This window comes from Pomacea canaliculata, linkage group LG1 (assembly GCF_003073045.1).
Source record: "Pomacea canaliculata isolate SZHN2017 linkage group LG1, ASM307304v1, whole genome shotgun sequence".
Lineage (NCBI taxonomy): Eukaryota > Metazoa > Mollusca > Gastropoda > Architaenioglossa > Ampullariidae > Pomacea > Pomacea canaliculata.
In genome coordinates, this window is record NC_037590.1 from 34,945,783 (window position 1) to 34,965,335 (window position 19,553).

The window sequence follows — 19,553 nt, forward strand, 5'->3', positions numbered from 1 at the left end:
CCGCGAGCTGAATGTCTTTCAAAAGTTTCTAGAATATGTGGACTCTCTTTCGTTCTGTTTTGATTGTTATTACTCACATTACTTTGACATCAGGTAGATGGAAATCTTCGTCCACCATTTTTTAAAATTTATTATCTGTGTGTTTGCATGCGTGCGTGCGTGCGTGAGAGAGAGAGCGAAAGGAAAGGAGCGATGAAAACATTAGTTCATCCGTACTGTAGTCACGTGCACTCGTTCCCAGAAGCCACCGAGGAGATTGATGAGTCCTTTCTCTTTGCGGAGTGAGTGCAGTTCACACGACACCAGTGTGCGATGAGCAAGCACATCCACCAGCTGATCGATTAGTGTTCCAGAATATAACATCCTCCGATTGTCCGCCAGGAACGTTCCCAAAAACAGCCACACTTAAATATATATATATGTGTGTGTGAGAGTCATTATTCATTTGCGCGAGTCTTCAACAAAAATTAATACCGTGGGTACAGTCTCCCCACACGTGGATGCATCTCTTTCTCACAAGAATTTTCTTCTCGGGACACGGCAGCCCTTTGAGTTTTCATACCCAACTCGCTTCAGTTGCACAGTTTTCTGACCTCGTATGGCTGATCTATACAACAAAAGTAAGTGTTTGCTTATCAATAAACCGGTAGGGACTCAATAATTCTACCCACCGGCGCTTCCATCTTCATTCATGACGAGGTCTTTCATATTCGTGGCAAGAATTATCTGCCTCACTGACAGCGGCGAGGTGTGTTGGTCTGTGTCTTGGAGACCTTCCTGGTTTTCATTAATGACTCAGGTGGAAACCCAGGTCGGCATCTGCCACTGGCATCGTCACAAACATCTTTTGTTCTGGCAGGCAGGAAGAAGTGGAGCGAATCTATCAATATTATTGTCCTTGGTGTTTACAACCTCACACGCTGAGCTGTGCTTGTTAACAGGAGCAGGAAAGTGGAGAGGGAGAAATACTGTGGTAGTGAAGTGAATGAAAGTAACGATGACAAATAATATTTAGTCGTGCACACAGTAAGAATTAGAGAGTGGGAAAGGGGTAGTTTCGAATTTTATTAACAACAAAACTTAGACTGTGTATGGTTAGGCTTTTAAAGAGTTGACACTGTTCTGGATTTAAAAAAAAAAAACAGCAAAAAAAAAAACAAAAAAAAAACCAAAACAACTAAAACAAACAAACAAAACAAAACAAAAAACAAAACAAAAACAAAAAAACAAAACAAAAAAAAAAAAACAGAAAAAAACTGAGCAACTGAGTTGACAACTTAAGAAAAAAAAGCAAAAAAAAAAACTCAACAACAACAACAACAACAACAACAAAAACAGAAAAAAAACTGAGCAACCCGCACATCCAGACCTATTCTTCACGAGAGGACAAAGACTGAAATATATGTACAGGAAAGAAAGATGTTTATGAGCGTCCACGCTGCTGGCGCCGCCACAAGGGAAGCAATATGGCTGACATTTCCGTGAGATGCATCATGTTTTCTCTAACAACAACCACTTCTTTTCTTAAAGCTTTTAATCGCAGCCATCGTCGCAGCTTGACAGCTTTACTGTTGAGTCAGTCTGGCTATGGATCTTTTTGTGTTCTTTCCGCTGGTCGGCCTCACTCGGGTCATCCCGCCTACAATTCATCGCAGAGCTGCGTGGTTAGAACACGCCAGCACTCGCGCTTATGAGGCTATGTTATTTCTGTGGCGAAAGAAGGTATCAGGGGAGGATTTAATTGCCAATAAAGCCGACCTCCTTCTTCTGAAGCCGTCATGTTTAGCACGCACTCTTCTGACAGCACGCGCATGCACGCGGCCACACGTCGACACTGACGAACACGCATGCAGTTTTCATATCTTCATAGTTTTCTGGAGTTAGTTTTAAAACCTAAATGAGAGCATTTCCCACAAAAAAGACTATTCCTGTATTGAAAACTTCCGTGTGTATCTGCCAGTGGAGGAGAGTTCCATGCTTCGTGGCGTGTATTGAATTACTTCGCTCCACTCCATGTTCCAGAACCACGATCATGGACTGGAAGCTGGAGAAGGTTTTTTCTGGTTTTTTTTTTAAATTCTGCTTGCGGCGCCAGTTGAGCTGATGTACGTGTCTGGAGGATGTATGCTTTACCATTCGATATCCTAAAACAACTGGATAAAGTGTCCTTTAAATTTCAGACCTTCAGACATTTCGTCTGATAAGGTAAAAACATTTCAAGTAAGGCGATCAGAAATAAACTCAATATTATGTTTACGTTAATGTTTACAGCAATGAAAACAAGTGCAATACATTCATAAACTTCAAAGAGACATTTTTCATGTTCGTATATCAAGTACACACAGGCACACACACAAGCATGAGATCATTATACCAGCTAAACGTCTCACGACTTACTGGTTTTTTAGTCGCACTTATCCTGCGTTCTTCTCATTTCATCTTTGATGTGGTTTACAGCAATTTTCTTCTCTGAAAGCAAATATCCTAAAGATCGATGATGACTCAGCCAGGACCTATGAGTTCGTGTTGTGTAAACGTCGCTTAGAGATTTCTTAAACAAAAGACTAGTGACGAGTCTATCAAGACATTTACCTTCCTTTCTTCTTTTCTGTCGTTCACCGAAGCTCTTTCTCTTCCCTCGAGCAGCATCAAGTGATTGCAGATTTTTTTCTATCAGAGTTTGGGGAAAATACACCTGTCTTCTTTTCCAAGGTTGCGGAGTCCTCATGACCTTGACATTTCCCTGTAGTGACAGACTGCACGTGCGCGACGCACCATCATGCAAGGTAAATCGTGGCAACAGCTCGTGCACCTGGCCATACGCTGCAGTTCACTCCCTTTGCTTTGGGCCGACTGCACAGACGCACCATCCCTCTCTCTCTCTCACTGGCTCGACTGCTGTGCTCCTCCCTTCTCCCCTCGCACTGTAAATAGCTCTGCTTGCACTGTAAGCGGTGGGTGCTTCGTACCTTAAAGCATTTCAGTTCGCCAAAACGACGATTTAGTTTGCGAAACACCTGAGGCTTTCTAGCAAGCATATAAGACGATATTCAATTACTTTTAATAACTTTACTGATTATTCATCATCATGATCGTCTTCATGATAATTTTTTTCTTCGTATTATTTTTTAAGCCTATAATTTAAAAGAAATATCCGGGAGTTTTCTTGCCGACGGTCATAAAGGGTATCGAACCATTAATCTGCACTTTCTCACTGGAGATTTAGTAGACTGTGAAATAGGAGCAGATTACAGGACAGGGTGGTACTGAGGCTGGTAACAGTCTGTGGCAAATGAGTGAAGACCACACCAAAGCCTGCGTCTGCTCATCGATTGTCTCTGTGGGAGCTAAGGGCTGGCCAGGAGACGGATGCTCGCTAGCCCCGCGAGAAACCGGACCCTACTTTATTAGTCCCCGAGCTTCAGGCTGTCAGATAAGACAACACAGCTGCTGACTGGTCCACAATCAGCCTGATAAGCCTGGCAGCTAGTGAGGACAGTGCAGCCTGAAACACCGAGTGTGTGTGTGCTCTTTGCCCACCCCACCACCACCACCACACCACAAACACCACCATCACCATCACCAGGCCGCCATTGCGGTCCAGACACGGGTTAGAAAACATCAACAACCAGACTAGCTTACACCACACCGTATATAGTGTCGCCACCATCTATGTTTGCTGGATTATCTGCTATCAAGCAGATAACCAAAATGACTGAAATATTGATGTCGGGTAAAATATTCAACATCAAGCATATAACCAGTTTCTTCAGAACACACAGTTAAATCGACTAACAAACTTAAAGTAAATAAAAAATAATTTCAGCAATTTTCTATTAAAGTTAAGCACAAACTTAACACGCTTTTCTTGGCCAAAGATATCAATTTAATGTCTGGACTGAGTTTGAACCAGAATATGACAGCTCGCTTGGGAATAGTTTTAATTTAAAGCCCAGTAAACGAACTTCGATGACTCGACACTATAATTAAATCACAGAGTTAAGCTTTTGTGATATATTTTCTTTATATCATTGTGTGTGGTAGACAGAGTTCTGGGAAGATTCTGTTTTATAACTGCGTGTTGTGATAATGGCAACAATGTCACAAACACAGATGGAAAGTTTATTACACATCACCGTGTCGGCTGCTGCTGTTTCCCTCTACTTCACCTTGCTAAACCATGAAATCGAATTTGCACACAGAATAGATTACAGCATCACTTGTTATCGTGTTACTTTAGTTCTCGTGCATGCTTGCAGGCATCTGAACGAGTTGGGTGGTCAGTGAGTCAGTAAGAAAGACGGGCTGCCACGTCACAGTAGACAAAGGTCAAGGGTCACTTTTGTACTTAAGTGTATCTAGATATCGATATTAACTCGGCACTGGAACCTCTGTTGCTATTCACACCATACCTTAACCCTGAAAACTCAATAATCGTTACCCTGGTCACTTTAGCCTTGTCTTAGTGTAATGATGAACTGATAGGATTCTCCAACTTCATCCAAATTTCGATCCACTGGGACTGGACTCAGCTGGTGAGTAATGTAACCGGCAGAAGTCGGAGGAGGGGGAAGGAGAGTCATGTCTCTCCCTCTCACTCACTCAGAATCCAGAGGACAACTTTCTCTCTCACTCTTATTATCTTGCAGGCTTGTTACTACGCTGTCCCTTAGATATTTATTCTTTAATTAATTCATTATTACTTCTAACGCTTTAAGCTTCAATGGCATCCTCCTCCTCCTCATCATCATCATCATCAATCATCATCAGTGTTCTTCAATTTCCATTTTCTGCCTGTCCTTAGTCCAACCGCGTTCTAAAATGTCTTTTCAGCTGCCTAAAAAACTCTGCTAATTTTTCTCTTTTTTAACTTGTTCTCTTTTTCACAAGCACTCTCTTTTAACTGGCCGTAAATCATTTACTCCCCACAAGATGGCTGCTACTCTTGTTCACCGACCGACCGTTGCCCTCCATCCTCTGTGTCTCCGTATCGCCCTTCCCCTGCCCACAGCCATGGCAACCACTGAGCTGATTGATACGGGTAGATGGCAGTAGGCTGTCTCCTGTTGACACAAGATCCTTTTCCACTTCGTCTGCGTCCACGCACCGCTTCTCTATAATAGCGTCCCGTGCCGCGATGTAATGAAGAAGTGTATGTAGTCTAGGTATCGATATCTACATTATCTTTTCTTTAAAATTCTTTGGTATCATCGTCGTCGTTGTCATCATCATCGTTGTTTGTTAATGTTATTCCAGAAAGCAAATTTTCATATGCAAGCAGACAGAAGAATCTGCCTGTTTGCTTGTCATTTATCAAGATTCTCGGAAGAGGAAACTTGACAAACGCTTTCATATTCGTCTGGTTCCGATTGCCTCTGAGTTATGGGAAAGAAAAAGAGTTCAAAGACAAAGAATAAAATGCCGTGCGCTCTTCTATTCAGGAATAATGTTTTCAGAACCCAAAAACTGTCGATGTAGCTCCATCTACTCCAAAAGAACCGAATATCGGCAAATATTTTGGGGAGACAGGTCCAGGACTTTATGCGTTAGTAATGACAACAGGTCTCTTGGAACCGGGCGAAGGAATTTGCTGCTGTTATTAAAGACCTCGGCTTTGGCTCGAGATTAATGTGGCGCAAGTCTCCTTCGCCACCTAGGGGCGTGGGGAGAGGAGGAATATCGTTCAGGCCTCAATAACTGCCCCAGGCCTCTAGCCTCAATAACGACTTTCATGTATTACGATTAGAAAAGAACCCGGACCTGAAGGATCCTTCTGTGCAAATTGGTCCTCGATTTATGATTTTAGCGCTGATGGGTGTGAAGGTCTTTCCTCTGAAGGCGCTCCCCTGTCTCCTCCTCCTCATCTTATCTCTCATTATACCTCCATAGCTACATTACCATGCTTCTCTCAATCCCACATTCCTTCATATTTCCTGTGTGTGCCTCTAATGAGCGGGCGACATATTTTATCTCTATGTGTATAGATATATTATAACATGTAAATAAATATTATATAAATATAAATGGGTTTTAGTGATCTTGCAGTTCATTATAGGTAGAAAAAGACTCACTAAAGTCATGGTTTAAAGTTTCCGTTGTGTCAATTTGGGAACTGTGATAGCAAGTGAGATGGAGACACATTCGTGGCACCAAAATGAGATTCTGTTGACACGCAGCTGTTTCATTTGCTGCCAGTGACGACCGTCTGTGAACTGCCGACTTGGCCGACAGAAGGTCGAGCTCGATGTTAGTGATGAGAGGTGACGAGAGATTTATGGCTGGTGAGGAGGAAAGACAGTAAAGATGTCTGCGACGACTGGCGTATTTTCCACTCTGGTGGGTGCGGCGTCAGTCTTGTCATCGCCTGGGCTTGTCACGTGACTTGGCCTTGTATTACACGGCCTGATTGGAGTAGAAGAGGGATGTGAGACTGTATCTGTTCTATTTTTTTTCCTGCTGTTTATTTTATTTAATGGAAGACTCGTGACAAGCATAATAGAGAAGATGGTTCAAACTGTAAGCTAGTAAAAGAAGAAATGCAGAAAGCCTGATGGTTGGTAAAATTTCTAAAATTTTATCGTTTGATTGCAGAGGAAAAAGAATAATTAAGTTTATTTGAACGTTTTGTCCACAATGCAAAAAAAAAAAAGGCATAAACCAAAGTGGGGAACACAGAGAACAAGAAATTGAACATTGCAAATATAACAGTCAATTTCAGAAGACAGCTACATTTGCAAAGTTAATCTCGACGACCGTACAGAGAAATATCCGGTTGAAACCTTTGGGACAACATCTAAAACTGTATTTATTTTATCAGTTATTTTGGAACTATAAGTCTTAGCTCGAGGAATAACTGGGTTTTGATAAATAAGAGAGAGGGATAGGTCTTCCTTTTTCAAGTTTATATCTGTTCCCCATGCTCTCTGTTTCTCTATTAAAGGATGTGTATCTCAATTCCCGACTACTTTTACATTAAGCTAAAAGAATATCTCTTTGAACCTTTTCTCTTGTTCTCTTTCTTTGTGTTTATCTCATTCACTCTTTTTTCTGTCTCGCTGTCTAGTGTCTTTCTGCATGGCTGACTGTCTGTCTATATATCTGAATGCCATCTGTCTCGATTCATTTTCTGTCTCGCTGTCTGGTGTCTTTCTGCATGACTTACTACCTGTCTGTGTATGCGAATGTCGTCTGTCTTTATTCATTTTTCTTTCTATCTTCGCTATCTCAGTACGCTTGCTTTCTGTCGTTTTATATATATATGTTTTCTTTTTGTATCTTTCTGTAAGAGTGTTTTTTTTATTAGCATAATCGTCTATTTATTTCTCTTCTGTACTGTTTGTTGCGTGTGCTTGATGGAGCCTCGCTGCCTCAATCAGTCTTAATTGTTTCGAACGCCTGAGATCGATCATGCAGCTCTTGTTCACGACTGGTCTGTCCTTGTCGCCGAGAGACGGGAAAGAACGCGCCAGGACATTGGCATCGACACTTCCGCTTCACCGCCGGCGACCATGGCTCCCTCATGTCTTCCAGTGTGGCAGCTGCGGCTGCAAACCGAATTCCATCCGCTTGGATGCCGAGCGAGAAGCGGCCTGCGTTCAAGCTGATGGTCGTCGACCTTGTCGGCTCTTGTCAGTGATTTAAAGTCTGCGCTTCCGCACCCCGCACCCCACACCCATCCCCTTCACTCCTCCTCCCGGTGCTGGTGGTGGTGTTGTTAGCTCGACACGTGTAGTGGATGTCGCGCTGAAGGATGCGCTGGTCGTGACCCTGGCCTTCCAGGTGATGATCCTGTCCCTGGCGGCTGTAAAGGTTGGCCGGTGGCACGTGACAGGCTGTAACAGGAGGCCAGGACCTGTTGATCAAAGCGGACTGAGTACAGAGGCTTGCAGGTTAAGAAGACACATTGAGCGAGAAACAAAGTTTCAGACATCTTACTTGCACTCATTGAAACTTTCTCTCCATCACGACCCACACCTTCTCTCTCTCTCCATCTTGCGAAGGTGTATCACTGGTAATGTGTGATTAATTGCGAGGACTCGAGATTCACAACAGATTCCAGACTCATAACATTTTATTTGTTGTCTCATGGCGTCAGCTAGAGAGAACTCTGTCTGGCAGGGTGTACTAACATGTATGACATTACGGGTGTTGTACAGTTCCCTCCCATAACCAGCCTTCAGTATCAGTAGTGTCATGACACCTACGTGCCAGCGATTACACACTGCCTCCTTCAGCTGTATAATCCTCTGTCCTCGGACCAAAACATCTTCTCATCATTAACCCCACCTCCATCCATCCTAACCAACACCACCACCCGAGTCTCAACACATGAGTGATCATACAGTAAGTTCGCTGTATACTCCTTGCTAGGAACAGCGCCGCCAAGTGTGCAGCTTGATAAGCAGGCACAGGGTCAAGGCACACCATCATCCTCCACACAGGGTTAGGTTGTTTCCTCCGCTAGACGATTTATCTCTGGAAGTGAATAGGCCCAGTCCACGTCTGGCCCACGGGCCTCCAGGACGCCTTTCGCAATCTCCGGCCACCGAAGATCAAAAGTAGAGTTCTTGACAAAAGATTACTGTCTCGAAGATGAAGGTATTGGCTGATGATGATTTCCAGGTCCTTCGGTGAGACGAATATTCCGCACCATCTTTGTCGGAATAATTAGTTCTTGTGCAAACCTAGGACAGCGGAAGGTTTTGCTTTTAGTGTAATTTGCAAACGAGTGCGTCTGGTCCATTAAAAAAATCCTTGTACTAAGAATGGAGTAATTTTATAAAGTATTCTTTGCTTTTAAGCAGGGACATCTGAAGTGTCAAAAAGAACGGTTTCTCGTATTTGAATTGATTATAAGTTTTTTTAATGTGCGTGTACTGATTTTCACCTGAAAGAACTGTTTAGGATTATAATGAAGACATGTGTGTGAAAGATAGTTTTAAAGAAAAAGAAAGAGCGATGACGCGCTGTTTCATATCACCACTTTTAATTGCTTCCCTTAGCCGCCAGGGGGCGCTGCGATTCTCAAGTCTCGGGTTTTTCTGTGGAGGAAAGGTCAGACTGCGCCCTTACCAACTCGCCGTTCTCTCGTCGGAACGTCTGGAATTTCTATTAATAGATCAGTGACCTACTTTTGTCGATGCTTTAAATGACAGAGTAAGATTCCACGTACTTACTCCAGGTAGACCCTGTTATTTATTCTTTTGTTGCTGGGGTTTTTTCGCTTGTCAATGTTATAATCATTCGGTCTATGGGAAGTGAGATGTTAGAAAATACACTTTTCCCGCGACTATTTCGACTTTGATTTCCACTCCTAACCTATTCAACGGTATGATCAGCACAAAAAATCTGATAACTATGCGGGTATTGAACCAGTAGTGTTGGCGCCTGCAGCATTGGATGCCAATGCTTTGAACACTAATCATTCCTCTTCCTGTTTTTTAATAAGCCATTACACATTCCCTTGTTCATCTTTTCTCTTTATAATAATTTCACACTGTAATGTGATAATAGCATTTGAAATGTGATAATAAAATTGTTCAGATGCGAATTTCAGTGTTTTTATTAATAATTAACCGTTTTCGCCCTGAAATGTTGAGTCTTTCACTGGTTACCTGGTGTCTGATTTCTATCTATCCATATCATCAAACTGTGTTTCGGACACAAGTATAGGTGACTGCAAATAGGAAGATGTCGGCAAAAGTCTTGGAAGCTTGGTGAAGCAAATACGAAGTTTTGCGAGACTTGCTTCTTGTACTAATTCTATAAACTTTCCATCCCAACTTATGTCCCCTTGAGGTAAACGTTGCTGGACGAGGCACGAAGACATGCAACTGCACAGCTAGAAGGTAAAAAAAGACCTACCTGGGGATCAGAAGAGAAAACTATCCAAACAAACAAGGTATTGAGGACCTGGAGTGTTTGCGTGGGTAAGCTATAAATAGCCACTCCATGAAAATTTTCTGCTGGAAATAATGTCAAGGTCACAAATTTTGTTTTTCCATTTGCAAGGTGCTTTTTGTTGTTTCATTCTATTTTGTATCGTTTGTTGTTATTTGCTTTTTTTCTGTCATGTTCCCTGTTTAGAGTGGTTATTCATTCTCTCTCTCAATACTCATTTGTGCGTACGCGCGCGCACTACACACGATCTCTTATGCAAACAGAATTGGCAGATACCGAGAGAATAAAAAATATAACAAGTGCAAACAGAGAAAATAGAAAGATAGAAGTATATCAAAAAGGTAAAATAAGAAAGAATTAGGTCCACAGAATGAGAAAAATAAGTCTTAAATGGGAGAAGATTCTCTCTCTCTTTGCCCGATAATTATATACATCTAATGCAGCTGAGTGAGTGCAAAACAAACATAACTCAGCACACACTCACAGTCACGTGCGCAGAAAATTAAGAAGCTATCACACTTTCTTCAAATCGCACTGCGAGCGAGATTACCATTCCAATGAGTACACCTATCCATTTCACAAATACTTGCAGCCACCGCTCGATTTTTTTCCCAGAGATCCATATACCTCCTGAACGTCAAGGTGGCCCTGCAAATGGCCCAAAGCCTCCCATCGATCCTGCCAGTCTCCCCACTCCACCCTTTCCGTCGATCCGAGGGCCCACACGAACGACGAAACTACCCGCCGTCTCACACTCTCTCCTCTCGACACTTAGTCTTTCTTCCCCTCGGGACACCGCAAATCTTTATTTGCCTATTTGCCCAAAATTCTAGTGTATGTCCCTATCCTTTTAGGACCGAGAGCGTTTAGACTTAAACAGGAGGCACGCTGATGAAAAGGGCAGGATTTTCTTTTTTTTTCCTTCTTTTCCTCTGACGTCCGCTGATATCGATGACTATCGAATTGAGGGTGGCGAGGGGCCTGGTCCTTTCACCTGCATGCTAATCAGTTGTGCGTTTCTGTTCAGCGTTTCGGCAAAGACCACTGGTCTTAAGTTCTAAATGTGTGGACAGGGAATCGAAAGAGAACTTATTATCATGGATTTCAAAAACAGACTCCACGGTCGTATCCGTCAGTTTAAAACTTCAAGTGAAAACTTTGCTTCAGAGGCTAATGGCTTGGCAAGATCTCGAAGCCGACAACAAAAATTTAAACGTTTAGAGGTCTTCTTATTCAATTAAATGTAATCTTGAATTTACAAATTTGAATTTCAATCTTTCTCTCATCTGAATTTTTTGTTGTGAAGAAGAAACTTTGTATGTTATTACGTTTAGACAAGATTTTATCATTTATCGGTATTGAGCGACATTTATAAATTATATTTTAATTATTTTCTTTTTTCTTTCCTTCCTTTCTTTGTTTAGCTTTTTATTCTTATTCTAAAATAATGTCTTGTTTATTTTCCTCTAATTCTTGCTTGGAGAAACGAGCGCCATACAAAGTTCGCACGTAGGTGAAATGTCTCTGGCACTGCACCGGGTGACTGACAGGTGATAATGATCCCCATGCCCCTCCCTGTGCGCGTGCTGACAGTTCCTCCAGTGCGTCACGTGCGAGATGTGGCCAAAAACATGGGCAACAGCTTTAAAGCATTAACCACGAACAAAGTGTTTCCTTTGCCATGGATCGTTGGCGGCGCAAGGGTGTCTGGGAGAGGGTGGAATCCTACACGCTCCTGACCACGCGAACTCTTTTACTGGCGCGGAGCAAAGTCTCTTGGGAATCATTACACATGGAGAAGTAGGACATTTTGCATGATTGGCTTCTCTGGCAGCGTTCTGTGATCGAAAGGGGGAACTTTTTGGTAGAAAAGCTGCAGGAATGGTTCCTTCTTTTTACAAGAAACACTCTCAAAAGATTGGAATAAGGAAGAAAAATCGCAAAAATAAAAAGATGTTTATTGATTTCAGTAGTCAAAGAATATTTGCAAGACTAGAATTCAAACCTGTTACAGAAGCGTGCGTGTGTATGTGTGTGGCAAGTTTGTCAATAGTAAGAGTAACAAAGAATATTTGTATAGAACTACATCTCTGAAACCAGCTTTGCATAAACACACAAACAATACACGCGCAAGTGCACACTGTAAAGTAATCCGGGATTTCTGAAGAAAAAAAAAAACGATCTTCGACCTTCCTTAAACCAGTTGTCAATACTTGTGATTATTTTCAATTGACAAGTCCACCTTGTCTTCCTCTGCAGATTTATGACACTCTCCATCCTAACTGTTTGTTCCCATGTACATACTCTTCTTTCTTCATTCTTCACACCTTCCAAAAAAAATCTGAATTCAGGGTTTTTGTGCAGAATGGCGAATGCGGGTGGGAGAGCTCTCGTTCTCTTCACCTTCTCGAATGTGTTTCATCTTATCTGAGTGGTCTTGACTCAGTGAGTGAGGGTTGGCACACGGACTTCAGGCTTCATTATTGGCTGCCAATCTCATCAAGAGAATCGCACTGAGAGCTGATAAGACTTGTGGCTGTTTTCACTTGGAAATGTAGCGACTGGCTCAACGGATCTGTTGACGGCTTCAGGAGGGAAGCGAGCTCCGTACCTGGTTAAGGCCGGAGTTAATGATGCTCCATAATACAGGAGATTCGTTTTCTCAGAAACTTTGGTGAATATGCGACGAAAGGTGGGAGGGTGATGATATGAAATCTGGAACTGTTTATTGTATTTACATTGCTGTCCCTACATCTTATAGGATGTATCTTGTTTACCGCCAACGCATATTCGCATAAATCGCGAGGCAAGAAGGAAGATTTAATCTTTGTGTTGATTCCATGTGTTATCTAATGAAACGTGTTTACACTAAAGGACCTTAATACTCTTCAGTTTTATAAATAACGGCTTTTTGAGTGTTTTATTTTTCGCCCTGATAAGTTAAATTGAAAACTCAATTTAGGTATCCCGCTAAGGTAACTTGCAAACATCTCTTCCAAAGGTTGGACAAATGTTCTTCAAAGAAAAATTTGGAAACGAAAAAAACACAATTATTATTAAACAGAACATGTTTTCAACCTTTTTTTCTGACAAAAAAATGAGAACAGAAACAGAGAGTAACAGATAGAAAGAATACAGTGTAAAAAGAATGAAAACTCAAGCAAACTAAACAAGGGTTTGAGCTGTTGGATAGAAGACATTTACGTGGAGTGTGTCGGCAAAATCGACAGGAAATCTAATTATTTGTATGTTTTGTGGATGCTGTTAGTTTTAATATTGGTCAGGCCTGGACACTAATGTTAATGCCAGCCTCGATAACAAATTGTTCCAGCGTCTGGCTCACTCAGTGGAAACCAGCTTATGGCGGCGATCCCAAGATTATTTATTCCGCTGTCCAGAAGACGCAGATTGAAAGCAGGTCTCTGGCATGCGATCATTTTCTGCAGGTCAGGTGTGTGTTTGATTAATTAATTTATTGATTCATTTCAGATGGAGACTGTTTATTATTTGAATTTGCTATCACCCATCTGTATCACAAGTGCCTGCTGTTGAGTATGAGAGGGAAAATCAAAAGAGGGTGAGAAAACAACCTCAGCAGAAAAAAATGAAGAGACATAACATCATGCGTAGCAACCAAAAAAAAAAAAAAAAATACAAGTAGCATTAATGTCTAATTATATATTCTAGATTATTTCTGCCCTCAATGCATTCTTACTGAGATCCGATTTAAAAAAACAGTCCGACTAAGAAAAAAACCAAGAACTCAATTTGGAAGAAGTGAGTCATCAAACACTGATGTGCGTGAGTCTGGTGTCTTCAGAATTTACCTTGACAAGCTATGGAACAACTTGCCTGAGTTTCTCTACTATTATTATTTTATTAATAATCGATGATTGCACAGTTTATAGGTTTTCAGAAAAAACAAATTACCTGTAGCAGAAATCCCTTACACAGCCAAAGACCATTTCCTGTCATTCTACTGTCTGGCCAGGGATGTACACACGCAAGCAGAAATGTTTTTGTGAACAGGCTCGTTTTATAAGATGCGGTGGGTGAATAGATATTTCTAACCGTTAATGAGAGATTTGAAGGAGAGAAAAAGTGATCTATTTCGAGTGAGATATCTTCCACACCCGCATACCTCTCCTGCAAACTAAGACTAATCTTTGAAGGCATTTAATTGAAATTAATAACCTTAGAGATCGTGTTTTAAAAAGAGAAAAAAAACCACAATATTTATGAATACCCATGTATGTAAGAGAGACTTTGTAGTCTGTTTATAACCAACTGAAGTCGAGGAAACGAGAAATTCTTCCGATGGCCAAGCAGCTTAAGTTATTTTTTTCTGTGATGATTGACCTCATCCTGTGTATACACCCGAGAGTCATTTCACGGGGTTCTCCTCCAAGTTGCGGAACTCGTGTCTGTCTGTCGAGCAAGCTTTGACGTCAAAGCAAAATGGGTGTTTGCAGCCCTGTTAGCGCCACCTACAGTCCGTTTGCCAATGTTTGTTCGACTGCCAACGGCCAGGCTTCCGGTGAAATGAAGCCCTTCACTTAGCAAGGACTAAACTGATTTGGTGCTTTCGGCATCCTTCTGGTCCAGCCTGCAATCCGCCCAGATGATGACAGGCTCATGGTGTTTACATCTCATTTCATGCCTCGGCCGGTCGATGGAGGACTTACTCTCTATCCAAGGACTTCCAACCAAACCGGGTGGCTTACCACGACTTGAGATCGTGAAACCTTGACACAGTTCTCCTCCAACTCTCTTTTATTTCTTCTCCGCAAAATAACTGAGGTATATATGTTTGCGTCTTTCTGTTTATTGTATTACAGTTATTTATGTACTTACAACTGCCAAGAAAGTGGTTTTTTATTCCGTGGTTTCTTGTCCCTACTCTCGCATTCGTTTAATTAATCTTCCTCTGACTTTATTGTCTCTTGTATCTTTTTTTCTTTCTCGGTCTATCAGTGGGTAAGGATAAGCAGGTAGATGTTACCTTCTCGGTGCATGTACTCTTTCTCTGTTTTTTTTTCTGTCACTCTGTGTGTGTTGATATATATTAAGGAACCATCTTGTCAAGAGATAAAAGACTAATAGTCTCCGCGATAAGTAGGAATAACATGACTACAGACATGCTGCTGGTCCAAACAAAAAGAAAGGGGCAACAACAGGTGTTTGCAATCAAGTGGGATGGAAACTTCTCTCATCAAAAGAGAAAATCTTTGAATTGTCCGTTTTCTTTCTGTCTGTTCCTGTGTGTGTTCGTCCTCCTTGTTTACCCTATATGTACGAACCACATTTTCTGTGGCCTAAATCACAAAGCTTTCAGTCTAAAAAAAAAAAAAGTCGAGCATACCCCATTGCTGCCCAGACGCATGCATGATTAATTCATGAACACTGCTTTTAGCGCAATCTGCTTCACTCAGCATCGTCGTTCATTATATACAACCGCTCTCTGTCTAATCTGACGAGCGCCTAGTCATCTGCATTGTACATAAGCCTCATTCTTCTCTCTTCCTCACTCTTCATCGCAAAGTTCAGCGCGGCTGTCGTCACCATCCCTATCACATTTGCAGTCATAAGCGTCGTAGACATCTCCCTCATCACCAGCCGACAGGGCTGCTGGCCCACACCCCCGGTATCTGATGAGAGTAGATTGAACTGTCATCGGCGATGACGTGCATGGGGCTGACGTGGAAGGCTGTTTCAATTACTGAGCGACTCTTTGATCATTCACCTGTCTGGCCTTCAGTCATGAACACTAAAGCCGCTCGTGCCTTTCATGAAAGAAGAAAGAAAATAAATTGGAGCTACTGCTCCGTTGTGGATGTGAAATCTTTCGTTCTCGCATCTTCATTTTTTTTTCTATTTAAGTCTTTATTTCACAGTTAAGTAATGTAACAGCTGTCCGTCTCTCGTTTCACCCGACACGTCTCGTATTCCTTTTGTTTCTTCATTTCTTCCATACTTTCGCGAAACCTGTGTATAGGTGAGCTGGATACATAGACAAAGAAATGGCTAGACAAGCAGTTAAGACATAGCCTGTAGGCATAGTGGGATAGTGCTCAATGCTTGTGTAAATACTTTGTTGTTTCCCTGCGGTCTTTTTAATTGATAAAGTCCTTTTCACGAGTTACAGAAATCGTTGTCTCAATTGTTTAATTTACTAAATAAACACACACAGTTTTCTCTTGAGGTATCACATGCATTTTTTGCAGTCCTCGGTTTTTATCCAATATTTTCTTGTGTCTGTTCCTTCTCCTTCGTCGTGTGGGGAGCCGAGAGCCACTGTGCCAATAATGTTTTTTTCGCTAAACTGTCATCACAAAGCTGGTGTTTATGTTTATCGATTCTAGCACTGGCAAATAAAGATCTCAGTTTCTGGCCCCTGAGAGACCTGGCTAATGCCACGCTGCTCAAAAAAACCTTTGCACGTTGACTACATCTTGGTATGGACTCGGTATCTTGGAACTGACCATGACCGCAACAAAAACAAGAAAAGAAAATCCTTCTTCCATCCTGGTTTGCATCAGTAAGAAGAGACGAAAACAGTCCTCTCATCTTTAGGAAACGATTTCATTCCCTACTTCTTCTCTTTGTTTCTGTTTCTTCATTTATTTATTTATTTGCATTTTTTGCTTTTCTCGATCTTGTCTTACTTTTCGATCCCTCTCACTTCCCTATTTCTCAAGCTCATACTTGTTCCCTGCAACTTACCAAAGAACAACTGTTTTACATAAATCCTAAATAAATTACATAGAAAATATATAATACAGCAAGTGAATCATATATTGAACGAATTATGGAAGGAAGAGATAAAATGGAGGTGGAAGTTCAATGGTGTTCGTTGTTTTACTATATCAAATATTCAAATTTTACAAAAATTGACAATAAAAAGAAGGAAAAAATAACAAAAACTGCGGAAAGATGTCATTACAGTGAAGAAACTGTGGGGAACTCGCCAGGAAATCAATAGGAACTCTCCGACTCCAGGAAACTCTTCTGGTTTAAAAGGTGGCTTGGCGAAAAGACATACAACACATTAACCTCGGAGCTTGGCAACGGACTGAAAGGAACTCCTTGACTAGGTGCACGAGTGCGCGAACTGACAAATAAAAATACATTTTATAGAAACAAGACTTCCACAGTGTACTAGAACATAAACAAGACATTTCCCTGGGTATTAACGGGGTATCAAACACCCTTTCAAAAGGAAACGTAAACGAGAATTATACGTGCACAAAATAGCAAACAATGTCCGAGATGAACAATGAAGGACTAGTGAAGTTGTCGTTCTGTATGATTTATCTGCCGTAAAATAATGACATCTTGAAATGAGAGAGGGAGAGAGGAAGAAAGGTCCCTGAAAGAGAGAGAGAGGAGAAAAATAATGTCCGTCTCATAACAAATAATACTTCTTTCTCTTCAAATAGAGTTCCTATTTCTAAGGTCAAGGGTTATGTTACTGTGTTTGTTATAAATCTTGAAATAGAAGGTTAAAACACGTGATCTATTTTTCCTGCTCCACATAAACATCATCATATATCATGCTACTCTGTTATCGTTATTTTTACAGGGAGACCTTGGCCTTCAGTTTTAACGTCCTCGATGTTCGTCAGACGGAAGTGAAGGGGTGGGTGGGTAACGATTCTCTCCACCCTTCCTTCTTCTACTTTGTCCAAGCCCATCCTCCTAGTAGTGGACAGATTTATCTGTTCCTTGTCGCTGAAAACAATGCAGCGGTCTTTTTGAGTCTCAAGTGTTGGAGAAATGGTTTTTATCATCTAACACTGAAACAAAACTATCCCTGTCCCTCGCTATTTCAATCCACACTTCCATTTTACATGTTGCCATTACTCCTTGTTGAAGAGGGCTGTTGCCGTGAGCAGGTAGTTCACTGGTTGTCTCACATTATCTTCGAACAAGTGAACAGCTGCCACGATTTCAGCCGAACTTTGGTAACTGGCAAGTATCTGCTAAAAAAAGAAATAAATAAACAACTTTCTTTGTCCGTCCTGATTTTTCTTTCACCTGTCCTCGCACACTTCACGCGTGTGCTTGCATGTTTCCTGCATGTTTGTGCGTTCATGCGGCATGATTACCTTTCCAGCAGAGCATCATAAAGCTCTCTGACAAAGTCAATTTTTACCTGGACGCAGCGAACGTCAAGATACCCGAGCATCAGGACAGGGTACCAGCAGCCAAGACACGTTTCCAATCAACCACAAAGCGGCAGAAAGAGACAGCGACCGCCTCGCCGCTTGCAAAACCATGGCCGTGAATACTATTTACCCTAGTCACGTGACCGACGTCGATAACGTAGGTGGGTCGCGATCGACAGAACGCAAATGCTTGAAATCGGTCACGCATCCAGTTCGCAAATGTTAACAGGCCTCGACGAGGGAGAGTGCGAAGCGGCGTATTTCCTTCCACTTCGCCGCCCTTTTGTCTTCCCTGCAGACGCTTACATCGCTGTATATCATGTTTAGCAACAACATGTATATGAACATAACAGACTTTTACGGCAATGACATTCCTCTCCCTCCTTAACAGTTTTTGTTTTGTTTTTCCCCGGTAGGAAAAACACCCGGGATGTGCCACATGAGGCGGAAGGCACACATGCTGGGCCTTCATTTTCCGTGGCCATTCGCGTGGTTAGACCCAAGAGAGAGCCACCAGGGGCATGACAAGGGGGAACCGGAAGTCGATATTGATTACCTCCCTTATCATTATCCTTAGTCTATTGTAGCAGTTTCCGGTTAGCGACATGTCTTTGCGTGTTCCTTTTGCAGATTGTTGCTTCCCGTGAACAATGAGGGTGTTCGCTTCACAGCTTCTTGCAGGACAATGACATATGGGTAGGTCTACCCTCGTCCTACGGGGAGCTGCGTCCCTCCTGGCCCTGTAATGCGAGTAAACCCTCCGCACCTGCGACTGCACCGTGTAAAGTTCTAGTGGGATGTAATTTCTTGTTTTAATGACTGAGTAAATCTTTGTACTCGATACTCTTTTCCCTAAATCTGTGTAGACATCCCAATCCACCCTTTCCTTCCTTCCTGTAGGCCTACAACGATCTTCTAGCGGCCAGTAATACCTTTATATGCATTGTCCTGTTTGTCTGTTTCCGAGATACAGGCCTACAAAGAGGTCAATAACACAGATATAGGGACTGTCAACGAATAAGTATACGTTGTCAAGGTTACAGCCAATAGAACCAAATGTTAATTAGTCGCATTTGTGGACAGACGTGACGGATTGTGATTAACCTCGTTTTGCGAATGGCGGTGTTTGAAGAACAGAAGAAAGTGGTGAGTAGGGGTCGGTGTGTTCAGCATGACATAACACTACCAATAACTGCTACAACTGCCTCTTCATATTGTTTCAGGCTGACTTGATCACATTAAGACCAATACGATTAGAATTACACAGATTTGAGCTCAATTCTCAGTATTTCAGTTTTTAGTTGTCAGTCCTGGGCTTGAAGCTCAAAGTTTATGTCAACTAATCACGAGAATTCTTCCGGCGCTCGAACTTACTTTATTATTTGTGTTCTTTTTTTCTTTCTTTCCTAATCGATAATATTTTTGGAGTAGACGAGAATTTACAACAGAAAACGGACAAGCGAGTGTGTTGAGACTAGCGCCTGA